This window comes from Xiphophorus maculatus, chromosome 20, assembly GCF_002775205.1.
Source record: "Xiphophorus maculatus strain JP 163 A chromosome 20, X_maculatus-5.0-male, whole genome shotgun sequence".
Lineage (NCBI taxonomy): Eukaryota > Metazoa > Chordata > Actinopteri > Cyprinodontiformes > Poeciliidae > Xiphophorus > Xiphophorus maculatus.
Window position 1 is genome coordinate 9,779,095 of NC_036462.1, and position 26,021 is coordinate 9,805,115.

Genomic DNA, 26,021 nt, shown 5'->3' on the forward strand with positions numbered 1-26,021 from the left:
ACATCCACTTTTGAAAAGTACTAGTCCCAACAACATACCTCACTTCTGTCCACACTTCACACTGTTGTCCTTTTTCACATTCATCGTTTTTTAGTTGCACAGATCAATTCTTAATCATTTAAACAATAGATTTATTTACATAACGATTATATGAGCTTTAGGTTAATTAGCATAATTCCATAAATTAACTTTGTTGCAAATCCAAATTAAAATGAATAAATGCATGCTTATACTCAATGTGCTTAAACGATGTAATGTCAGCTATCTAAAACCCGTTTGAGAAGATAATTATGTAATTTTCAGTAAGAATAACACTTTCAATTTTAGTAAAATTCTAGTAAGTAATCAGGAGACTGGCTGGAAGCTGGAATTTTTTAAGATACAAGCAGCATTTTAAACAGGTTTGGGTTATCACCATTAATAGCCAAGCCACAAATCAGCCTGTCTCTCGTGTCCACACACCTAGATATGCTCATTATAAAATCTTAATTTAATCAGACGGCTGAAGAGTTCCTCTCTCCAGAGTCAAATTGGATGGATAAACTTTTTCAGAAAATGCATGTCATTAACACGGAGCTGATGATCTCAGTGAAATCCTCACTACTTATTATGAACCCAAAAAAGGAGCAGTCGGTTCGATGAATCTCTCTTTGGGAACTATACTGTATAAGATGCATTAGCAAGCCTATGACAAAAAAGAGAGAAAAAAGGAAATGCCAACTACCCTCCAGGAACATGATTACTCATCAGAGAAAAACTCTGTTGTTGCCTCCAGAGATGGACACAAGTGTTTGGTTAAGTGGTAAAGCATTTATTGCACACTCCAGATGGTGGTTTTCTTCTGTGGTTGCAGGAATTAATTTTGGGCAATTTGTTGACTATGTAGCACAGTGTAAAATTATGTATACACAATGACAGAAAATTGCTTCAGAGCCTGTGGTAAAGGATGAGAATTTTTTGTGAATTACATGGGTTATACACTTGTGCCAGGGTACTTCAAACCTAAAAGAATCCCTATAATGAACTGGAACAGATACAGTTTGCACATACACAAACATGAGGGTATAATTCACACACATCCAGTATCCATCGAGTACCATCCAAATGACTACATAAATTAGACACATTTTATTTGCCAGTTCTCTGTTGAAGATACTCCAATGAGCAATAAGTCTTGTTATGCTGGATACCCCTATTAAAACATTGGTTAATGTAGGCAACATTCAGGTAGTTCAGAAGTAAGCATAAATTTATGCCAAGCATAGGAAACAGCAGAGTATAAAATGTTTTATATAAGTAGTATGTCACATGAGTCAGGATTGTTTAGAGTGAACATGAAAACTTCCATTCAACCCTTCCCAAATGGCACCCAAGAGATAAACATTTAATGCACATTTAAGAGCTTTTCAGTTAAGACATAGCTATGATTATTTTTAAATAGCAAATATGTTCTTTTTTGTTTTTTCCACACCATAAAAAGCACTTCAAATAAATGTATTTACATAGCACCAATTCACAACAAATGGTCTCAATGCAATGTCCAAAATAATTAAATCCAAAAACTGGAATTGTATGCAATGGAATACATTCCAGTTCAACCTTAGTTTTAAAACAATGTAGTCAAATTTAGGTAATATTGGTATATGGGAAAACTTATTCTATCCAAGGAAAATTGGGAACAATTGCTGCAGCAATCTCGTTCTCTAGAAAAAGTATGTGGAAAAATGAATATCTGAAAGCTTTATGCCTTAACTTTACTGGAATCCTTAATACTACGAATATATTTGGAAACAGTAGAAAGTAAAAGTAAATTTTATGAGGAGGAAACCCTCAGTAGAACCTGGCTCACCATGAGTGGTCATTCAACAGCAGATGTACTCAGTGGGTGGGTGAATGTGAATGCGTGAAAGGCTGTAGTATGAAACACTTTGGGGTCCGCCAGACTTTATAAAGAGTTATACAAGTACAGACCATTTACTCTACCATTTATTTTCTATGTTACAGAAACAAATAGCCAATAGCTCTTTTAATTGATTAATCTCAGAGAAAAAGCACTAAATAAATATAGAAATATTAAATATAAATATATAATGGCGATCTGTGACCCAGCAGAAAAATCAAAGCATATATTGGCAATGATTGCTCCTTCAACTGCTATTTTTAAAAGACAAATACATGGATTGACAAAGAAAGACGTGGCCTGAGTGTCATCTGTAGAGAAAGAAACTATTGGAAGCAGTAGCAGAGCCAATGGCCCCTTCCAGGAAGGTATCACAGGTTAACAGAAATACTGGGCCAGGTTTCACTTCTACAAAGAATGGAAACAAAGAGTAAGGACTTAAAGTTAATGACAGTCATTACTGCAGATGATGCACATGAGAAGAGTAGTAGGAGAAAATAGAATTAATTTGCTTTCACGAACCATTTTTCATTAAATTACAAACCTATTTTATTGTGCAAAGTTAAACGGCAAAACAATACTATCTAAATTAGTACACCGAAATATATTTTTTAAAATTACAGTCCAGTTTATCCATATTTTTCAACAACTTGACATTTTAAAAATTGTTAAAAATTTAAGATGTCATCCTGGATATTTTCAGTACCTGTAAACAAAAAAAAAGAGAAGAAATAGTTGTGGTTTAGCTTGTCAACAGTTTAGAGAAAGTTTTATTTGTTTTTTTGTTGGTTTTTTTGTTTTGTTTTGTTTTCTTTTGGAAGAAATGTGCCATAATACTTACTGTAAATGCATTATTTAGCCAGGAATGGAAATACTTAAACATAAACCCTGTAAGTAAGCACCTGGGCATAAGCCTTCCCTGTGTGAATCAAACACTCTGCTCAACAAGTATATTAGCTTGCCGTCTAAGTCTCACAAAGCACAGCATGACTCTTGCAGTGCAAGAACCAACCATTTTGTGTAACAGTTTCTATGGCAAGGAGGATGAGTTGAGAAAAATGTCTAAGGGGGTGTTGCATCCTTGATCTGTGATAGCTTCCTCAAAAACTATTTTAAGAGAATATGTCTTTTGTTCTATCAAAGCATATGAAATCCACGTTCTGTCAAATTTTTCAAATTTATATTGTTAGTAAGTAATTTTCTTCATGATGCTGAATTCTTGAACATCACCAAGTACTCATGCTAGTTTGAAATGACCTGAGATTGTAGGGCATTTAATTGGCTCATATTAGCTAGTTGTGGAAGCAAACAAAGCCTCCAGCTTGTCTTAATCCATCAGAGGCTCTGCTGGAACAACATCTAATGAGAGCTGCAAACTATGCTTTCTGCCATTAATAACAGCAATTTGCCAAAATGCAATGAGAAAAACAAAACATACTCAATGATGGACTGGCTCAAAATTGCACCTGTTATTGTGCTTTGTGATTTATGTTAAAGGCGTACCTTGGCTAAGGTGTTGGTGCGACTTGGGGTATGAGAAAACTGTGCTCTGTGTTTTTCAGCTCTCCTTCTCAACAATGCCTCTAAGCAATGTAAACAAACAAAGCCAATTTTAGCAGCCTAACACAAATCTGAACACTATCAGATTCAAAAACATAAACAATTTGGTTTTTTTTTTTTTTTTGAAGAATTGAAAGAAAAAAAGAGAATTAACAGAATGTTATTTTTTTAAGTGAAATTTCAAATCCATATGTTGACTGTTTCATTACTGAATTAAAGTTACTGAATTAAAAAAAATATTATTTAGTATTCCATGTGAGACAAAGGCCTGCTTTGATCCTAGTAGTGTCAGACATTCTGAAGCTTAAAATGCTTTGATATTGGAAATTTCCCTATTCATAGCATGAAAATTGAGTCAATTCTCTGTTGGTCCCTCATAAAAAAAAATGCAAGGCCAAAGTCAAAGGCTAGCGGTAGAATAGGTTAGCCAGGAAAGGAGAAACTTAAACATAAACTTAAACTTCAACAGTTTCACTTTCTTTGTGTCATAATCCTTTCACCTCTTCCACCACAAGTGAATGCAACACAGAGTGACTTTAAAAACTGTACTCTGTTTTTTTTTTTTAAATCAAATGTAAAAAGGCTGAGAAGCCTTTGGCTACCTGGAATGTATTCAAAGAGGCACTTCCACTGGTCAAAAGGGGGGCCGAGCAAGTGTGTCAAGCATCCGATCAAATTATAAAGAAAAAACAAAACAAACAAACACTTTCCTCAACTCATTTGGTCACAGCTATTGCTCGTAAAATTAAACTGGGAGGAAAACCATTTTAAACCAGTCCACCAGTTGGGACAGGCTTTTTTCCAAGAATTGTATCTCAAAAAGCTCAGTTTATATAGTAACAGTTGGCAACTGCTACTGTCAGATTGTTGCAGGTTGTGCAGGGAATGATAGGTAGGGCATTTTAGAATATTTTTTGCAGATTTCATACTAAATATCTTTTCACCTTTGTTTGTTTGCCCAACACTCAGGTAATAAAGGTCTTCAGTCTTGTCCAACATAAAGTTGCAGCACTTTTGCAAGTTTATTATGGAGCTTGACCATTTTCATCAGTCAAGAGGCTTTTTTATGGTGTGTTTCATTGTTATTGTGCTAAAGAGCTTTTTGATCAGGAAAACACAAAAGAGCTGAGACAGGTTCAGAATAAACTGAGAATTATGATGAATGGAAAGAAATCAACAGAAAGTAGATGGTGGAATCAGCTGCACCAACAAAAAAAAAAATCAGTGGGATTTGGAAAAGTCTAAAAATGATTTTCTGCCATGAACCAAACTCCCATGTTTGAGGTGACATAGGGTGGGTAAATGAGTTAAACCAATTCTTCAGCTTTAGACCCCTCATCTCACCCCAATCCAGTCATCACTGCTTCAAGCCATCTTATCTTCCACCCCTACCTGCTTTTCATCCAACAGCTTCACACCTCTTGGCTCTCTGCCACCCCCACTTTCTCTGCATCAGAAGATTCCTTCCCATCATTTACACCTCCAAACACACAGCCTCTCTCTAATTCCACAACCCTGCCACTCTCAATACTCCAGGTGAGTATTGAGTACTCATATACACAACAAGCTGTGAAAGATCATTGTGCGAAATGCTGCAGGTCCAGATGGCATCAGACCCATGCTCCTGAGGTGCTGCACGGATCCACCATGTGGCGATATTGGATTCATATCCAACATGAGCTTGAAGCTGGGGAAGGTACCACAGCTGTAGAAGACCTCCTTTGTGTTCCCGAAGAGTGCATACCCAAAGGACCTCAGCAGCCACAAACTGGTGGCAATGAACTCACAGAAGATGAATTCCCGCTCCATGAAACCCATGTGATGGGGAGGCTAGTCTTTAACCATTTTTGCCTCCTTTTGAGGTCTTTATTAGATCTATCGCAGTTTGCCTACCAGCCTGGCGTCAGAATAGAAGATGGCATCATTGACCTCTTTCACAGGTCACAGGACCTTGATTTAGATGGAGCCTGGAAGCCTTCAGTTCTGAGATCTTTCCTCTTTGATTTCTCCAGTGCTTTTAACACCATTCAACTGGAACTTCGAAGGGGACAGGGTGGAGCTGTCACAGTATCCGTCTATCACAGTGGACACTGGAGTACATCACTGGTCTCCCATAATGTTATAACAAAAGTTTGTGTTAGCAATACAGGGGATCCCAAGGAAACTGTGTGGAAACTGTTCTTCTTCACACACAGTGGACTTCTCAATCATTCCCCTACAATGACTAAACATCCCAGGAACTGACACTGACATACTTGGACTCATGTAAGTAAACAGGAGTTCACCTAAAAGAAATACTAAAACACTGATGCTCCTTACAGAAAGGGTCAGAATAGACTGAGATGCTCAGGAGTCTAAGCTCTTTTGAATGTGCAGGGTTTTTTTTTTTTATTCTGTGGTGGCATCAGCCATCTTGTTGTCTGTTGGAACAGCAGCTTATCTACAGCTGGGAAGAAGTGATTCGATAAGCTCATCAGGAAGACCAGCTCTGTCCTAGGATGTCCCATCAGACTAGTGCAGGTGCAGGAAAACAGAAAAACACGAGTGAAACTAACATCACTTTCTGGCAGAGCCCCCCTGCCATGCATGTTGCATAACTGGAAAGCTCATTGAGTGACAGACTGCTGCATCGTAGATGCACAAAACAGTTATAGATCCTTTCTCCCAGCAGCTATAAGACTCTATAACCAGTAATGCTCCTCATAAACTCAAAATGTTGTTTACATTGCTGCCCCTTTGCATATTTTTGTAATTTCTTTTTGTATTTTTTTATTATTTTAGCACAAATATAGAGAGCACATTTTAAGAAAAACAATTATCTTATTCAGTTAGCACATTTCTTAGGATCTGCGTATGGTATTTTTAAAAAAAAAACTTTTTACATTTGACCTTATACAGTCATTCTTATTTTTTTTCTTTTTGTTGATCTTTATGTTCAAATGCGTGTTTTCATTTGCCTGTCACTTTGGGGGTTTTAGGATAAGGGACAAGAAAATGTGTTTCTGTTCTATTGTTTTATTATTACCACATTTAAGGAGAAAGGGAGGAATTCAATAATCCATTGCCATTTGCTACTTTTCTACTTGTCACAAAGCAGATTGCATTAAATACCTACAGACACAAAGTCTCCCATCAAATCCAGCATAAGACCTTCTTTATGCCACGGGACTTTTATTTCCATCTGACCACCTCCAGGACCCCAAACCAGCAGACGACCTCCTCCATGACCACAAAGCCCCCCATCACTCACTGCCCATTGTGGTTTATCAACTCACCCTCTTCATAACAGCTTAAAAGGGCAGAGATAGCTAAAAGGGCCAAACCAAAATTGAACAATAAGAATTGATTTTTACTATGTTATATATTAGGAATCTGGAATGCTCTATAATCATGGCATATCAGTACATTATTTTAAACACAATTAAAATTAATTTATTTGATAGAAAAAGAAGAAATATATGCTAAAGATATCAGGCATACATGAATAGAGGGTAATATTAGTTCACTGACCAGGATTTTGTTGTTCATAAATTATTGATAAATTTATTAAGCACCTACTTTCTTGTTTCAATCTGCAAAACGGCCAACATTTTCTGAGGATGCCTTCTCAAGCCATTTTTAAATGTGGACAAACTCTGTAGGGAAAACGTGTTGCTATTTTCTGTGTGAGGTATTTTATTGAGCAAGTCTGTCATGCCTTATCATTTTAAAATTGGAATCATTCACTAATAACATTTAGTGCCAGCGTTGAGCCTTTGCCTCTGGATTCCAAAACAATAACATCAGAAAGCATATACCACACACCAAACGTGTAAAGAAACATTTTTGTCAATACATGTAATTAACAAAAGAAAATCCATGTAAGAAACTTAACTGAAAGCTTTTAGTCGGAAGAAAATGATTTATTTATATGATCACTCGATTAGTAGTTAATATGCTCTCTGAGCAAGACATAATCAGTATTTCTCTGTGTATTAGTCTGATCTTGCATAAAATAAAAATAAAAATCATACTGATTGCACCAAGTCATGGGTTAATGCAAAACATTCTCAATGTTAGTACACCCTCAGACATATACTTAAAATGATAATACCCTCATCTAGAGAGTATGTGGTGTCACAAAATGCTTAAAATAATATGAAAATGGATGAAAATGAATCTTTTGATATGAGCTTCACATTTACAAAATTTCAACAGACTTGAACACCTGTGGGAGATTTTGTGGTTGGTTTGTTAGACAGTGCTCTCTAGCAACAAATCCAAAACTGTAGGAATATGCTTTGGAAGAATAGCTTCATGTTTTCTTAGCAGAGTTTGGAAGACTTAAGCAAACACTGACTAGGCATGTTCAAGCTGTTCTGGAGCACATGGCAGCGTGATACCAAGCAAAGACACACTGAATGCTGTACACTGTTGTTTTTAGGTTTGTCATCTGTCTATGTCTAAAGCGCTTTTATGTCAAACTATATTAAACATAATAAAAACAAAGTATCTCTACTCCACATGCAGTTGAAACCAGATATTTTCATACATTATAGAAAAATGCATAGCCGTTATCAAAGTCTTACATTAAATCAAACTGAACACTTTCCGTTTCAAGTCGATTAAGAAAAAAACTAAAAAACTATTTCTAAGTGTACATATGTCATACATATACACTGTGTGTATAAATATATATGTCTATTTTAAGTCTTTTAAACTTGGGTTGAATGTTTTGAATATCGTTCCCCAAGTCAAGGGGAGTAGACCCAATTGTGGTCTACTCCCCCTAAAAGAACTGATATACAGTAATGTAATGAAGCTCACCTTTCTTTTCACCTTCACCAATTTTATACAGAACTGACTTCGGGGTCTTGTGACACTCTCCTGAACATCAGGGGTTTGGGTGTGTTACTGCAAGGATAACTGCTGTAATTCATAAGATAAAACCATGAAGAAGGAATGTTACGTGGAAATTCCAAAACCCTGACTTTCTTATTCTTAGCCACGTTGATAATAGTTTGGCAGTATGCTTTAGATCAGTGTCTAATGGAAAGACTAATTTGTGTCCAAGCTTCAACTTCCTGGTTCATACGTTGAGCTGTTGCTTCATCTCAAAATATAATTTCCTCATAACATTCTTTCTTCATGGTACTCTCTATCTTATTAAGTACAGCAGTCTTTCTTGCAGTGACTCCTGAACCCTTCATTTTCATTCAAATCTTGTCATTATGATCCAACACTTTAATTTCAATTTTATCAAAGCACAGGAAACCTCTTCAAAGATAAAATCTTATCTGGCTTTTTATAGTCCTTTTGAAGTAATGGCTTCTTCTTTACAGAGTAGCCTTTCAGTCCATACTGGCAGCACTCATTTCACGTATATAATGACACTCTCTGTCTAGCTTCAGCACGCATCTTCAGAAGATGTTTTGGTTTTGTTTGAAACCACACATCAAAACACATTTATCCCTGGCACACAAAACTCCACTTCCTCCTAAACGAGATGGGGGCTTGATGTTTCAGTGCTGATTATACTGATGTGTAATTGTTTGAACAGATTAACCTGACACCTTCAGGCTTCTAGAAATTGAACCAAGGGATTAAGCAGACTTGTGGAGGACCAATCTTTGTTTCCTGATTTCTTTTGATTTTTTCCTGATGTCATACAAGAAAGCAGTGTGTTTGAGGCATGTGTTGAAATACATACACAGGTGTGTATCCATTTGACTCAGATGTTGTGAATCACAAGCTTGAACTCCCTTGAGATCATCATCTGGAACTTTTAGTCAGACATCAAGGAAAACAAAGGCTTATTTTAAGAGTACTTATGCAGTGTAAATTAATATTGGGTTTCAAATGTAACCTGTGTCAGGCTAGCAGCTTTGACAGCAATTGCCGACAAGGAAAAACTCTTCAACACAGTCAACACATCTTGGGTTGTAATTTGTAAATATAAGCAGGGCTCAGAAAGAGTAACATGTCAGGAGCATCTAGATGACCTGCTGATAATTTATTCTGGCCAAGAACACAATCTGTGCCTGTAGAGAATGTCCTTCTTTGTAAACAGAAAGATGGAAGCTGGTGTGTTTTTCAATCAGAGTGATTTACTGTTTAATGACATGCTTCAGCTTCAAGAGTGTCAGCAGTCGTCCTTTGTAATCCACCGCCCTCCCACATTCCAGTGCTGCTGTGGTGGATAGCAATCACAAGGAACCTTATCAGTGGGTCCTCATTTTAGAGGGCCTTAGGCATCTGGAATTATAATGTCAATGGTGAAGAGAGTTGGACCCAGAAAGGAAATGCAGCCAATCCTCCTACACAGCTTAGTCAGACAGGGTTATATCTTGGATTTTTAGCTGGCCAACTATGACGGATATTCAGTTTTTAAAATCTCCTTTTCTTTTCTGCCTTTATATGGCCTAAATTAGCACAGGAATGTACAAATGCAACATAAAACTCACAGCTTTTCCTTTTTCATATATATTGTTGCACAGGTTTAGTGATTCTCAAGACCATTTTGGTATTTTAGGAAATAAACAGCAACAAGAAAGCAGCTTCTTTCCACAGGAAAAAAAACAAAACAAAACATAAAAAGGATCTCTTGGGATTCAGTTGTTATTAGCTGAGGCACATAAGGCTTGCATGATGAAGAAAGAAGACCACAATTGCTGAAGCCTGCAAGTGGTCCCTGGATAGTAGTTTGAGCACCAAGTTTTATATGGCGATGACATCTGGAAAAATGATACATAAAGGAAGATCTGGTACATATTATCCAGCTGGGAACTTGTATGTGCAGGGACAAATGTGTCATTAGCTTGTCTGCTTCAGGTGGACATTCTAAATCAATGTGCAAACTAAGTCAAATAATTTGCTGTAAAGTAAAGAAAATGCAACACTAACATTCACTGGCTTTAAAGCTGGTTTTTATAATGAAATGTATGATTTACAATATTTTCTATTTATTACAGTTCCTGTATTGGCATTTCACTTGAAAAAAATAAGTTTAATATTTTAAAGAGGACATAACAAATCTGCCTTTTCCCAGATAGCTAAAAATATATGTATTTGCCTTAAAGTATATCGATAATATTGCAGCTGTGACGACTATTCATCATTCTATGACTGCCAATCTCAGTAATACGTGGACAAAATAATCAATCTTTGCCAAGACTGCTGCATCTATCGTTTGCTTCTTTTTATTTTTCATGACTGCAGTCACATGGCCATGCATCTTAAAAACATGTGAAAGATACTCAATGAGGTGGTGAAAATGTGTGAAGACATGATAAGAAGATTTTAGAACAAGTTCATCCAGTCAATTTCTAAGCCATTTCTGGCCTTAGGCAAATTATTTGCCTTGGTTACAGAAAATAATACACTCATCAAACAAAATTGCATCATCAGCCATGGTCTGTATTACCCAAAGTGCTACACCAGAATGCAGTAAATTATTTTGAGGAACAGAAGTTTGACTTGGGCCTCTAAATCTGGAGTATCTTGATGGTACACACAACAGTGAAATCAAAAGAAGCTTTCTAGGTCACGTTGTTACATAAGGTGTGGATGGACCCAATTTTTTAAATGAATGGTTAAAATCCAGTGTGACATGTTGGTTCTCATGGCGACAGTCTTTGTATGAATTCTGATTAAGTAAAACAAAAGTAAATAGTGAAGAGTACCTTATTGTGTGAAAGAATGACACTCACTACATAGTTTTACTGTCTTTGCCCAGTTACATATTTTCACACTGGAAACAATTACATAGACACAATAACAAAATGAGAAGGTCTCAACTGCTACTCCAGCGGTTTAAAATGGTCTGATCTTAGGACTGTGGGTTTTTTTATGATGGCAGCAAACAACCGAGGGATTAATCAGACTTGTGGGGGTCCAATCTTTGTTTCCTGATATCTTGCCTGATTTCAGGAGCCAGGAACAAGGAACCAGCTTTTACAGTCTCTGCCTGTAAACAGGCACATTTCTGAATTTGCTTGTTTACAAATTTAAATAGTAAACATGCAGACATATAAATACATTGCAATTGGTGGACTGACATACATATGGATAAATAAAAATATAATTATGGGTGATTGATGATGACTGTACATCACCAAATAAAATAGTCAATGAAATGACTTCGGTGTGTAATAAAGTCATGCCCTACTCAAACAGTAACTAAAGGTTTTAAGGCCCCATTTGTTGATAATTTTGTTACCTCTGTGTCTCAGTATTAATCTGACAAGAGGAAAAGGTGCAATTAAGGGCTTTGTGTTACATCAGAAGCCCTCAAAGGCAAAGTGTGGTTTGTTTATGACTTCAGAGCATAGAAAACTGGTAAGGGGGATAAAAACGGAACTTACATGAAGCTTTATCTGTGCTATGGTAAGGATTAGAGGACTGCCTGCCCACCCCCTGCCTGCACCACAACCTACTGCTGGTGTGCTTTGTCTCAGCAGATTTTAAACCCCTTCTGTCACTCAAGATGTACTTCATTATTTCAGTAGAATTATGTATAATATTTAGCTGACCAAAATTGCTTTAAAATACACACAAATACACAATGTATGCTACAGTTGGGACATCTAATAGGTAATTCATTGGGATAGGAATGTGTTTTATTGCTGTTATTATTTTTATTGGAGCTTTTTTATTTGATATTCTGTTAGCAACAAATCAACCTTTACAGTCAAGCAAGAGAGAAATGGACGGGAAAAGACTCAGGCAATCTGACTAACCTGATTAAACAATGTATGTGCAGCACAGCTGAAACAGAGCAAGTTGGCCTTTATGTGTACAGCCTAATTGTTATGTAAAAATAACAAATAAAGTAACTCCTTAAAGTAACTTCTCCTGCCATTATCGGAATTATTTATTACAGGGCGGGGAGGATGACCAGACCTGTGCTATAAACTGCCAGAAGAGAAGCCAGCTGTCCCAGCCCACGTTCTTATGTGATCTCTGCTTAGGGAGCAGGCTGCTATTCCAAAGCCTCATCTGAAAACAAATTAAAGAGGATTAGAGGCTGCCACTGCAGCTCCTCTCCTCTCTGTTCTGGGGAATATAGTGCCATCCTGGCCAAAATAATGACCTTCACATTGACTTCCTGTTACACATATAGGTAAACCTCAGCAAACGCTGAAGTAATGGCTATAGCATCAATAAAAATGCCAACACAAAAGGGTTTAGTTCCTTATATGCCCAGCTAAATAAATATCTGGCAATAAAGCATTCTTTCTGATCACATTAAATTATAATTTTAAGCACTGATAGGTCAGAGAGTAGTGCTTAAATAAGAATAATGAGACATCAAGATTGATTATATGAAAAGTTGTGCCTTGCTTGATATGCTGTCAGACCTGCAGAGGCTCTCTTCATACTTTACTAATAACAAAGATGTAAAGTTGTAAAGATGTCATCGGAACAATTTTATTATTTTTATTTTTTTTAAATGAACTCAGCTATATACATGTCAGGCTGCAGGTTAGCATGTATCGGTATCTAGGCAGCCATCATTATGCATGGTAGATGCTCATGTACATGCTCTTATTTTTAATTTTTGTATAGCTAATTTTTTTTTCACATTATGTTTGTGAAAAGCACTTTATAAATAAACTTTACATACAAACAAGCTGCTGTTCTGAAAGACTTCAGCTTTAATTAATATTATCAGCCTTAGACATATAAATACTATATATGTATATAAATCCAGCTGTTAGCACAGCATGCACCATTTATGTGTTCAGTTCAATAAACACTGTTGCCAGCAGTCAAACAAGCCATTTAGAGTTTTCTATTATCAAATCTATTTTTAGAACTATTGATTTCAGCCAATGATTCGAGTCTAAACTACCAACATCGTTACGTTGCCATTTTTAAAAAAATAACTGCCCATCCAAACTAGCATGTTGTTATCCTGATTCCATTCTGGTGCAATAGACTGACTGTGGCAGCATGTTTGGAAGTCTTCTTGCTGAAATAACTTGTACAGACAGCAAAGGCTTAGTATAAAACAGTCAAGAGGAACAATTAAATGATTTTACAAAGACTGGCTCCACTCCACTCACATTTGTAAGCTGTTTTATTTTCTTTCTCTTTTCTTTACAGCAACATGCAATATGTAATTCATAATGCTATAATTTTAGGTACCTATGTTTCCTTGCACTTCTGACTACGGATTGCAAGGACAATCAAATGATTTCCTTTTTTCAACCTGTAGCTATTTCCTTTCCATCACTTTCTTGTCTTTTAGACAAAACCGAGCCATAAAGTCAGCTGTCAAGGCAGGAACTGTGAGATGAATTTCGGGATCCTCTCATTATAGAAACATTATAAATTTGTATTGAGTAAAATGATAAAAGTAGAAGATCAATGTGAGTCCAACAATTTGTTACAATGACAGGCAGGGCTGTTTTATAGTGAGACTCATCAACAAAGATCTCTGGTAGGTAATATAGCCTATTCTTCAAAAGCACTTTAGGTAACTTCTTTACAGTACACTTGATGAAAGGCATTGCATGCTTTAATGGTGCAAAAATAAACCGGAATGACTCTACTTTTTCAAAAGTCAACCCTTCCTGTTCTAATGCTAAAGCAGAAAATCTGAATGCAAGGAGAGAATAACTAACTGGACACAAAGTTTCTCTGAAAGAGCACAAGAAAGAACAAGTTATTTCCCAGAATATAACAGTTTATCTAATCTCACTATCTCATTTATGAATTATTTATGTGTTGTCCTGCATTACATGTATTTGTTTCTTTTGTTTCCCATCTCCAACTTGAACATAATGTATTATACAGAAATAAAAAACTACAAAACAAAAATATAGCTGCATTTATAAAAGAAAGTGAGTGAAACACAAGAAAGATCGATATCACTTGTCTTGAACGAGCGGAAGCACAAGGAATTGGTATTCATAGTTGTCCCTCCATTTTGGGTTGCATTTGTTACTTCGCTGCAGCCAACTGCAGCTCTTGCACATGCACGTTCCCCCCCTCGCTATGTTGTTAAAGAGATACTGTGTTAATTGCATGTATCTGTGTTTGAGAAGGAAGGGGATATTAATGCAAGGCTGTATACAGGGATAGATGAATCACATCTGTCAAGTTTAAGCGATCAAAGAAGATGGGGAGTGCATCTATCTGGGTCATTTTAATTCCTGTGTACATAAGCTGAACTGGGTAACATGCTCCATTTAGTGAAATCTGAGGATCTGGGCGACCGTGAACAAACAAAAACAAGACTATTTTCATAAAATCAATGGCTAAAACGTCAGAAATTTACATATTTTATAAATTTGATAACTTAATTTTTAGTAACCTGTGATTAAGACACTTTCCTGTAGAAATGATAGTAACAGGACATTATATTCATTTTGTTTGTTGCTGTTCACCCAGTGACATAATAAGTCCATAAACCCCCAAAAGACTCCCAAACATGTTAAGCAATATTTCGCAATAAATATTAAACTATGTACCATCAAAATGATTTTTCAATTTATTTTCTTTATTAAACTACATAAATTTTCTTTTGACAAAGAGCAGCACCTTTGCACTAAAAACAAGCATGACAAAAAACATCCCCACTCACTTACATAAAGAAGATGAAGAGCCACTGCTGTTGAAATTTAGCCTTGCAGTGCAGTGCACTATATTACCCAAGATGTAACAAGGCATCCCTTGGGATTGGACAGACTTCAGAAAAAAAACATTGCTTTCCCTAGAGACAAAATATAGAGAGGTGTGAAATACTATGTGTAACCTCTATAAAAGAAAAAAATGTCATTACTTATACAAACTCATGCACTAATCTTTTTTTTTGTTCTTGCAGATACTGAATTGTGTTTTATTTAGATATGTTTTCTTGATGTTTGACCTACTGATTCTGATTTATTTTACTAAGAACTATTAACATATAAAAGAAGAATAAAAAGCTGCAGGATCTTTGATGAAGATAATGATTTTGAATTTGTAAAGATTAAAATAAATCTTTTATCATAGCATATGTCCATGAAAAAGATACACACTTTAAAGCACATGCTGGTAGTTGTTTGGTTTCGCAAATAACAATAATAGCATTCCTTAGTATTAGATTCCTTTGAAAAAGAAAGACATATTAATGGAAGCAAAACCTAGCTGTTTTAGACCCAATAATTGTGCAACGATGTGATAAAAAAATGAAAGACAGTCTGACAAGCTCAGACACAACTGCTCCATAGCTGATTGAAGGTAGCGGTAAAGTGGTTCATATCAAAATTGCTTAAAAGTTTCTAAACAAGATCTTCAACAGACAATACTATTTTTGACAGCTCTTTTCACGCCTCTGAGAAGGCAATAATTGTGTGTAGTGAGTGCGATGAGAGAAATTCAACCACAAACGACAGGTAAATGTGTCAGACAGACAGTGGATGCTAAACGCTTGAATACTTCTTCAGTTTACTCTCATTATTTTTATTTGACTTCTGTTTATGCATGCAACTATGTATCTTATTTTTTTCTGTGTCAAAAATAATTGAATTGGTTGCAAATTGATTGTATATCAGCTTGGAGAAGATAAAAAGAAGCACTGACATGCACACAAGCAACCATGTTAATTAATAAGGTCAGGATAGGAGTTTTTTATTTGGGATTTCTGTGTTCTTGTATCTGTCCCTCATTGCTACAATACAGATATCTTTAGCTAGTTTTTTTTATATGAATGAATTTCAAAAAATACTCTCTAAACATGACTGAAACAGCAGCTCTATTTCCCCTACTTTTTCCTTGCGTGTTTATTCTTGTTCTAACAATTTTATGGCTTACGCCTTGCAGAGCACACGATTGAGGGATCAGTTAATGTCTGTATCATACTGTGCATCTATGTTTTGTATATTTATTGCAGAAGCATCCATGCTGTAAATCTTATACAGGTACTCATAGTAAATATGGCTGTTTAATCAGAAGCCAGTAGTTATGGGAAGAATAGGGTGTTGGGAAGGTAGTGTAGTAAAGGCATAAAGCTAAATGATGGAAATCCCTGCTGTCAACCATTATCCCTGCACCGTGCATCTGTCTCAGTTTCGTGCTTTAGCAAAGCGTTCTAAATAAGAAACATCAGGGACATGTAGCACCGGTATCACACGGCTAACTGCGCTACTGGACCAGTTCTAGGCTCTAAGGAGTGGGGAAGCAAGAATAACAACACCAGAGACCGCTGCTTTAAATGCAAAAAGCCGGCAATTTACTGAATGCAAAACACACATGAAACACAATACACAAAACCCCCCTAAAAAAAGAAGAGAAAGAAAAATGTATCACTTCTTTTTACTCACTAGTTCACCTAGCTTATTTCAGTAAAACTAATCTAATTTAGTTAGACCAGTCTCTTTTTCCTAGGTTATTTTAGTCAAACTAATTTAAGTTAGTTAGACCAGTCTCCTTTTCTTAGGTTGCACCTATTTTAGGATTCCTATTTTTTCTCTGAGTTAACTCGCTTTTTTTTCTTTCACAGGTAAGGAAATACTTTCAAACAAATCAAAGTGGACCACAATTATTCAATTCACATTCAGAGACATAACATATGAAAAGCCAAGTATGCCACTTTAAACTCAAGTTCAAGTCCAAATGTGAATTCAGGTTCTCAGTTCAATGAAAAGCTTCAGTTTTGATTCAGTCCAGAAAAATAATGATAATTTCACCAGTTCTTAAATCAGTTCTTAATCCTGTTCAGTTCGGTTTGAACCAGTTCCTGAAGTTCCTACCGCTCCGGCAGCGAATTATCATACGCAGGAGAGTCCTTCCCTGATATGATGGAGAAGATGAATTGAAGGTCTAGGTCTGGCTCGCCATCTTGAATCCCGTCTGTGAATGTGGACGTCGCACACGGCAGACCAATCTTCGCTCCGACCGAGCTTCCAACCGAACAAAAAAACCTGACCTGTGTAACAGGCCACAAACACGACAAAACTCTTTTTAAATCCTTAAATTATACAAATAAATTCTTCTTCATAAACTCAACATATTAACTGGATAACCGTTTATACATTAACCTGATCACAATTTATAACGGAGCATTTCTTTCAAACAGCTACGTCTTAAGCGTTAGCTTTCTGCCAAAAGGAAAAGTACAACACGGTGAATACGTAAGAAAATAAACACAAAACTCACCAAAACCGATGTAACTCAGTTCTCATAAAATCCCAGTCAGTTTCCGACCGGGTAAATTATGTCTTCTTAACTATAATATTAACTTTTTTTTCCGTTAATCAATCAACTGCTCTTTTCCTCCGATTCCTCCTCTGCTCTCTCCCTCTGGTTTGTGCACCGCAGCGTCACCCAGGCGTCGCGTCTGTGACGCTGGTTCCTTAAAGGGGCAGCGACGTTATTCTCTGTTCAGACTTTGAATCCGCTATTTATTCTTATTTATGTCAGATTTTAACATGGGCAAGTATTTATTCCTATTTATTCAGATTTTAACTGAGCAGCTATTTATTCCTATTTGTCAGATTTTAACGTGGGTTACAGACATCCTTGGCCAAACCCTGAACTGGCTCACAAGGTCAGCTATCTCACCTCCGCCCAGGGTTATCATCATGGGGGCCTGGTGCAATCAGCTGTGAGCATCTGCACCTAGAAAGCCTACACTCCTGGGGCACCCACCATCATGCTTCAAACAATTACAAGAACAGGGCCACACCGATGAGAAAGCAAATGTATTACAAAGAAACCCAAACACAAGTCCATGCATCTTTGGCAGCCACAGCGAAAACAAAGATAGCACTGATACAAACATGTAACAAATATTACAAATTTATCCTAAATCATGTAGATCAAAATCATGATGGAAATTATTATTTTCTCCAGCACTAAGCTTTTCCACCACATTTGAACATCTATATATCTTTATGTATGTCAGTGATTCTTGAGATAAGGGACAAAATGGTTTTAAAATTCTTCCACCAAAAATGTTATTTATTCCTGAAGTTATGTATTCAAACATGACAAATAATGTTTTGGGAATGTAAATATGTTAAGGTGCAGGCTCCCAGCTGCAGCATTTTCTTTTAAATTACATTTTTACTGGATCTGACTGAGAAATTTGTCAACACCATCAGACAAAAATAAATTGGTATAAAATTATTTTTTAATGAACTTATGACTGATATTTTTACTCTCTGTGGTGTCTTAATTATTTTAATTATGTCCATGTTTTTTAAATTAATCATACCACAATTTAAACATTTATTTAGTCTGTATTTAATTACTCCAGTTCAATTGATACAAAAAACAATTTTGAAAGTAATCACCACAATGAACAGTGTCATTTATTAGTAAAAAACACATATGCACCAAATACATGAATTCAGACATTTCACAAACAAATGCCTATCAAGAAACAAAATAAATATTATTTTAAACAAAATGCAACATAAACTACATCTGACAGAGTTGACGGCACATGACGGTGTTGACACAAAACTGATGGTGGTGACAAACTAGTAAGTAAAAAGAAAACACTGAACTTGAAATGACATTTAAGAAGAATTAAATGCTGAAATGTTGTAGAATGTGAAGATATGAAGAAAAAATGTGAAATAACCATATTTAGATTTCAAGGAACATCTAAATTTTTGAGAATGTACCTTTGTCACTGAAGTCATCAACCAGGACGATTTTCAATCAAAATGTAAAAGATGAATACAAACAAAAATATACACGACAGAACTTTTTGAAATATATTGTGAACTAATTCATATCTTTCTAAATCGCTTAAAAGTCAGAATATTTAATCCCCAGGCAATAGACGTGTCACATATTCTCCTTCAATAAAATCCATAACAGCTGGTGAAATGCGGTATACACCCCTGGTGCTGCTTGTGTGGACTGGTGAGGATGGTTTTCTCAGCCTAACTAGGACATCCGAAAATGGCACAAAGCAGATATCCCGACGACCTTGTTTTTGCTTGAAGCTAAGAGTTGGTCCATGAGGATGAAAAAATTCCACTTGTACATCTTCGTGCTCTTTGTCAATTTGTAAGGTTTAGCCAGCCACCATTTTCCATCATACATCACAACAAGCCAGTCTTCACTTTGGACATCACAAGGATCTATCAGGGTTGTTGTTCCTTTAGGTGTCTTGCTCGGCTCCTTCTCCATTTCCTCCATCAGCATTTCCAGAGGATTTTGAACTTTAGCAGTGGTTGAACTTTCATGGACATCTGGGTCCTGTGTTGTGTTGCCAAAAGAGTGAATGGTGGGACTGAAGCACTTGCAAATCTGTGGCTCTCCGCAAAAACATGAAAGGAACCTGCAATGGATGACATTCCCCTGAGCTAGCACTTGGTGAATGTTTCTTGTTCCTGGAATTGATTTCAGGGTTTGCAGGAGGAGAGAGTCATAAGACTGAAAATCTTCATTTGTCACAAATTGCAGCTTGACACCACTTAAGCTGTTGGACACCTTGTCAAAGAATAATTTGCCATCTATGATATCCTGACCTCTCAGCACAATACTGTCAGCACATCTCTTCACCGTCGCCCCAATGCCATCTGGAGCGCCTTTGCCATGTGATGTTGGGAAGAAATTCCATGTAGCTTTCTCAAATCCCAGACGTTGCGGGACAACACAGAGGAGAAAGAAGTTCTTCTTATTTTTATATTGTTTGCTTGGACCATCAGACCAAAAGTGGATAGTGTTTATAGCCGGATATCTGATGTGAATATCTGTGAGGATTTGATCCATATAGGTCCATATCAAAATTTAAATCTACAGGACTCTGCGGTGGGGTATCTACACTTTTCTGGCCTTCCTTTGCTCTGTTTCTGCGTTCTCTTGCCTCCTTTTGTTTTTGCTTCCAAAGTCTTCTCTGACGTCTCTTATCTCTTTCACCCAGATTATTGATATGTTTTATTTTTCCCTCTTCCACTCTCTGTCTCCATCTTTTCCTTTCCTTTCTTAAAAACTCTTCCTTCAGCTCAGGCTGGCTATTTATTTTTTCTCTCCTTCTTTTCTGATACTCCCTGTTCCTTCTCTTGCGCTCCTCCACTGACAGCTTTTCTCTGGCCATTGTAGCCTGAAATATAGGCAATTATCATCAGTACACTGCTTGTCATGGGATAAACATACCCTTCCCTTACAAAATAAACTACATCTTATCAATTTTAAAGGACTAATAAAATTGTATTAAATTTAAACCATTAAACTTTACAAGTTGCTGACAATAATCAGAAACATTTTTAAAAAGAAATACATGATGAATGTGAAGTGCTGTCAATTATGTAAAATACAGTAAAATGAATTAACTGCACACTTAAGTGACATTTGTCAACACCATCACTAAGAGAGTCAACACCGTCAGTTAAAAAATCTGATGGAGTTGACATCTGACGGAGTTGACAAAACGCCATGCTAACTTCATTTATATGATGATATTCTGAAGGAGGCCATATTGTAGCTCATCAGTTCTTTTAAATCCTTAAAATATACTAAAATTAAGCATTTATTTAACAAAATTTCATCAAAATTTTGAAAAATGTTACTTATGGTGTTGACACTTTATGGTTGTGACAAACAACTTAGGAATAAAAAAGAAGAAAAAACAAAAGAATAATATAAGCTTACCAGAGCTGCTTATCCCCCCAAGCACAGGAAGAGAAAGGAAGTGGTCATGGGGTCCTCAGAATTTCTGGTGCCCTTCAATAATGCCTGATTTTTTTCACATTCTTTCTATGTCTGACGGTGTTGACAAAAACTGAGGACACAATTTCAATTGAATTTGAAAATACATTAAATGACTTTTAATTGCATTCATTGATAGTTATGAAGTTAGTTGTTTGAATACTTATAAAATAATATATTATGACAACTAAATATAATTATTTTAGTTCTTTTAAACTATGATAATGTATTGAGTTCTACACCAGGACAAGGGCTTTTACAGACACCATTCACCTACTACAATGTTTAAAATAAAAAAATATTCAGCAAACACCAGGAAAACATACATTGTTGTGCTCAGATGACCCAGGTTAGTTTAGTCAGATATTTAAAAATTATATATTTGGTGTATATTTTATTCAAATTTTGTACTTTATCCATGGGACCTGTTTTGTCCCTATTCTCAAGAATCACTGATGTGTATGTTTACCTTTTATTTATTTGTCCACCATATTTAGACATTTCTTAGGAGTCTTTCCAACCTTTAACATAGTGAGGTTATCTAAGTTACTGACTTGCCAATAGTCCTAACAAAACACCCTCAAACTGAAAGAAAATGTGACGTGCAAATTATTATCTCTGTTAGACTATATGTGGTAAACATGTCAAGGAAAAATAGGGTATTCATTTATATAGATGGGTACCATAATGGTAGTATAATCAATATGTCTAACATACAACTTTTTTCTGCAAGTAAACACTTAAGATGCTTTCCAGCATTGGTACATATCAGAAAAATATCCATTCAAGGATTGCAGCTTGAATTTTTTGTCATCCTTGAGCCTCGATCTATAAATCATTCCAGAAATACAATTGTCGCTGAAAACTAAGCACCTGTTAGAAACTGCTGATTATTCTGTTTCAATGTAAAGTTTTCTAACCCTGTTACATATTAATTTTCTCTTCTTCTTTTGTCTGAAATATCTAACTTTTAAAAAATTCATCTTAAGAAGTCACTGCGCATTATTTTTAAGGTACACATTTTACTTATTATTGAACTTCTCTTTTGTAGTTTTTTTTTTTTTTTCAAAAATTATCATTATTCATTAATATTCTTATTCACTGCAGGTCCTCTCTTCCAATGACAGGTAGTCATTTGTCCCAAATATAATTTTTTTTGTTGCTCACTGGGTACAAACACTTCTCAGTGACTCGTGAGGTTTAATAGATTATTTTGTGAGCTGTCAAGTCCAAGGCCCGTTATAATGTGACAACAGCTCATTGACTTTTAATGGGATGTAATTTAAGCTGAAACTCAGTGTTTAGAGCAGCAAAGTGGAAGAAGACAGCAGAGTGATGCCCCCAATTCTGTTAGCTTGATATGTTTCCTTGGGTTTTAAATATGGCGGTCAGAGGTAAAGAACGGAAACACTCAATAGAGCTGTAAATCTCGTGAGGACAAGAAGGGAGGCAACATAAAAAAGTAGGAACTTGACTTTGTAAAGGAGGAGAGAGGCATCAAAGTCATTCAATACCAAGGAGACAGTTGCATTAAATATCAGCTTTCAGCACATGATGACAGAACTGGCAGATATGTACGTCAGTCAGCTACAGATGTAGTTCATAAATGTACATGTTGCAATATAGGTTTATGACTTGTGGATGAACTGAGGTTTTTTCTGCTTGAAGGAGGAGGAAAATGATCAAATCAGTATTTGTGTTAAATAGAAAAGTGCATAGAGCTGCAGAAATGGTATTAAAAAAACAGGAGCACATTGCCATTGCTTTTTCTGACATTCATAATGCCAAAAGGACACAGGAGCAACCAGTGTCTTCCTCCCCTGTCGTTTTATGACAAGCTTAGACACGCCACAATCTGGTGGCGCCCAGGTACCATCACTCCAGTCATTATCTTGCAAAACCCATTTCATTTGACCTCTGGAGTTGATGCGCGTTATTCATGACAGGAAGAGCCTCCACCCTGGTGAAGGAGACGGAAGAGCTAAAAAGAGCCCCAGTGAGTGAATGACAAACAGACAGTGGAAAACAGAGAGGTATAAAGAAATCAAAGACAGAGTCAAAGACATAAAAAACACTCAATTAAAGAGACAAAGTGATGAAGAGTTTAACAACTCAGAGGAGAAAGGTTACATGTAGTGAGGGGTACACCTTCATTAAAAAAACTGGTCACCTTCAAAGTAAAATAAAATGACCGCAGTGTGTCCCCACCCCATGGCTAACACCCCTCTTGCTTCCTCATTAGACTGTAAGTGAAGCTCTAATGAGCAGGAAAAAGCCTCTGAGTAGTGGGCATGATGAATAGATGCAAGAGGCCACTTTGCATCCCTATACTAATGCAGAGGCACTGTCTCCATCTTTGTGATCCTCTAAAAAGAGCATTGTGGTAAGTCCTCCAGGACCAGTGGACCTCAAGAGACCCTAATTATATCATTCAAGCAATTAGTTATAAAGATGTTGTCATAGGTTGGCTATTTCGTTTGGGTGAAAGCCTCAATAGAGAATCATGAAGAAAAAGTATGGCGAGTTAGATATTTATAATCAAAAATAGCAAAAACTATAAACTGGTTAAATGTCCTACAATATCTGTATCTAAGAAACTTTTGTAGATTTGGTTAATATTCTGGGGACTCTTTGCTGGGCGTAGTGAACAATGTAATCCAGCAAATAAATAAAAGATTGCAGTCTTGGAAGCTTATATTATTTAGATTTGGCAACATTTTTCTGACAAAATAAAAACTGAGGGCATGACAAGCTTTGCACAATGTACAGCAGGTGTCTGTACAATCTACAGCAGGTGTCAAGCTTTTATACAAGAAACATATAGTTCAGTCCCAGTTTGCTTTTAAAATTTTGCAGAAGTACAGCTTTTCTCTTTCTTCCATGTTGCCCTTTCAGACATGTTTTGATGTCATTATCTTCTCTCCAAAACCTCTCTTTAAAGCTACTAGTCAATTGCAGCTAAAACACCAATTCAGTGCCAACTTTTCTGTTGACACTTTTCTGTCAGTGTCTCAGTGCTCTGGCAACTTGATAAAGGTTGAGTGCTTAGCTATTTCAAAATCTGTGATGAAAGATGAACTCAATAAAAATAGTAATGTCTTGTATAGAAGAATTTATATTTGTCCAGCCATTTTATTTAGCCTCAAATCTCCAGAACTCACCTCCATGAATGGAGTTTTGATCTTGCATTCTGGCAGCGACTGAACTGACGACAAATCGCACAATGTCAGCAGCAGCTGATGGCAAGATAACCACAGCTATCAAAATAGCAACGTTGAACACTCTTTGTATTTTTGTCACAGCTAAAGAAAAGTAAACTACCAACTTAAAGTACCATTTAAGTGATCTGCCACTTGCATACGTCAAATAACTGAAACCTTACTTCAAGAAAGATTTATAAATAAGAATAGACTTTTTCACAAGGATTTGAATGCAGTTTGTTAAAGAACCATGCACTACACAGATTACTACTTATGTAAGTCAATACTTTATCAATTAGTTCCAATTTATTGTTTATTGTAAAGCAGGTAAATGAAACACTGAGCAAACACATGTTATGGTATAATTTGGCTAACTTAAAAATGTAAATATATATTTTTAAAATCTCAACAAAATATGTCATAGTTGTACTTTCTAGTTTATTGAATGAATAAATATCACAATAATAATGGATAGAGTATGTTTGGTAACCCTGCATTTTATTTCACTATCTGTTGAAAGAAGGTTTTAAAGGAACACTGTCTAATAATAATTACACAATAATACTACTATATTGAATCATTTTAAATTGATTGTTTGCATATGATTGTTTGGAAGACCTTGAACATCTGGAAACTCAGCTGATTGTGAACTGTGACTACACCCGGAATAAATATTGTAGATTCACCAAGGCCTACAGAAAAAAGGGGAACAGAGGTTGCTTGAACTCTGTGATGGATTAAGCTGTCTGGTGCTGCTCATGACTCATATAGAGTAATCATCATTTAGAGTAACAGTCCATAACGTATAACAATTGGAAGCTGAAAAATTACCAATACAGCAAATAGCTGTAGTCAAACAAAGATTTATCAAACATCTCAGTATTACCATCTCATATTACAGATGTACTGATACAGACCAGGTTGACATTATATCCATAATAGTCAAAGCAGCAATGTGTATTTTATGCTACTTGTCTCTTGTTCAAAGTGTCTGGCTGAGTTCATAGAAAGACTATTTGGAACGGGTAAAAACTACCACAGTTTCCTTTTCCCTACATCCGAAATGCTATCAAGCCTGCCCTGGCGTGCACAAAGTTTACATTAAATGAACAAATTAATGTAATGAAAGATAACTGATCATTGCAGCACAGCTTACCAACAGCTACTACCCAAAATAGCATATGCAGATCCCATGTTTGCAGATCAGTCAGTTGGAAACAATTATCCAGCCAGTCAGGATTCATTGAAAAACCAATGGCTTTTTCAACACATATCCAGAGGTCTATTACGATAACCTGTTTCTGATGGCACAGGACATAAAGTGAGCAATCTGTAATTCCGGAATACTGCTGGCAAAGCCTTATGTGCCCTCAGTGCATGCAAAGCTTTTCCTATATTTTCAATTCAAGCTGCATTTCAAGGTGCGAATATAAATGTAATGAGAAACAGCAGGGCAGCTATGATAAAACTACATACTTTAAATGCTGTCAATTTGCCACTAAAATTGATTAATTGAGTCATTTGACATGCCTGCTCACTTGCCAAAAAACTGCTTTTTCGTTGTGCCTCCAAGGAAATCACTCTTAAGTAAAGTTAATAGGCTGGAACACTGGAAGTTAGTGATGGGAGACCACACGTAGACGTAAGCAAATCAATCAGACTGTATCTTTTGTCAGGATTGGCTCAGTTCAAAATACATAGACACCAATGCGTTCCATTGTGACAGA

At 36.2% G+C, this 26,021-nt stretch overlaps 1 protein-coding gene and 1 long non-coding RNA gene across 2 annotated transcripts in view; both read right to left on the minus strand.

The window, feature by feature from the left end:
- Nucleotides 1-26,021, minus strand: part of igsf21 (immunoglobin superfamily member 21) — a 175,833-nt gene that overhangs the window by 120,141 nt on the left and 29,671 nt on the right. The window lies entirely within an intron of this gene.
- Nucleotides 16,636-17,810, minus strand: LOC111605857. Its single transcript, XR_002751864.1, has 2 exons — nucleotides 17,585-17,810; nucleotides 16,636-17,354 (listed from the first exon to the last, which is right to left on the minus strand). It is a non-coding gene; the product is annotated as an uncharacterized LOC111605857 (long non-coding RNA).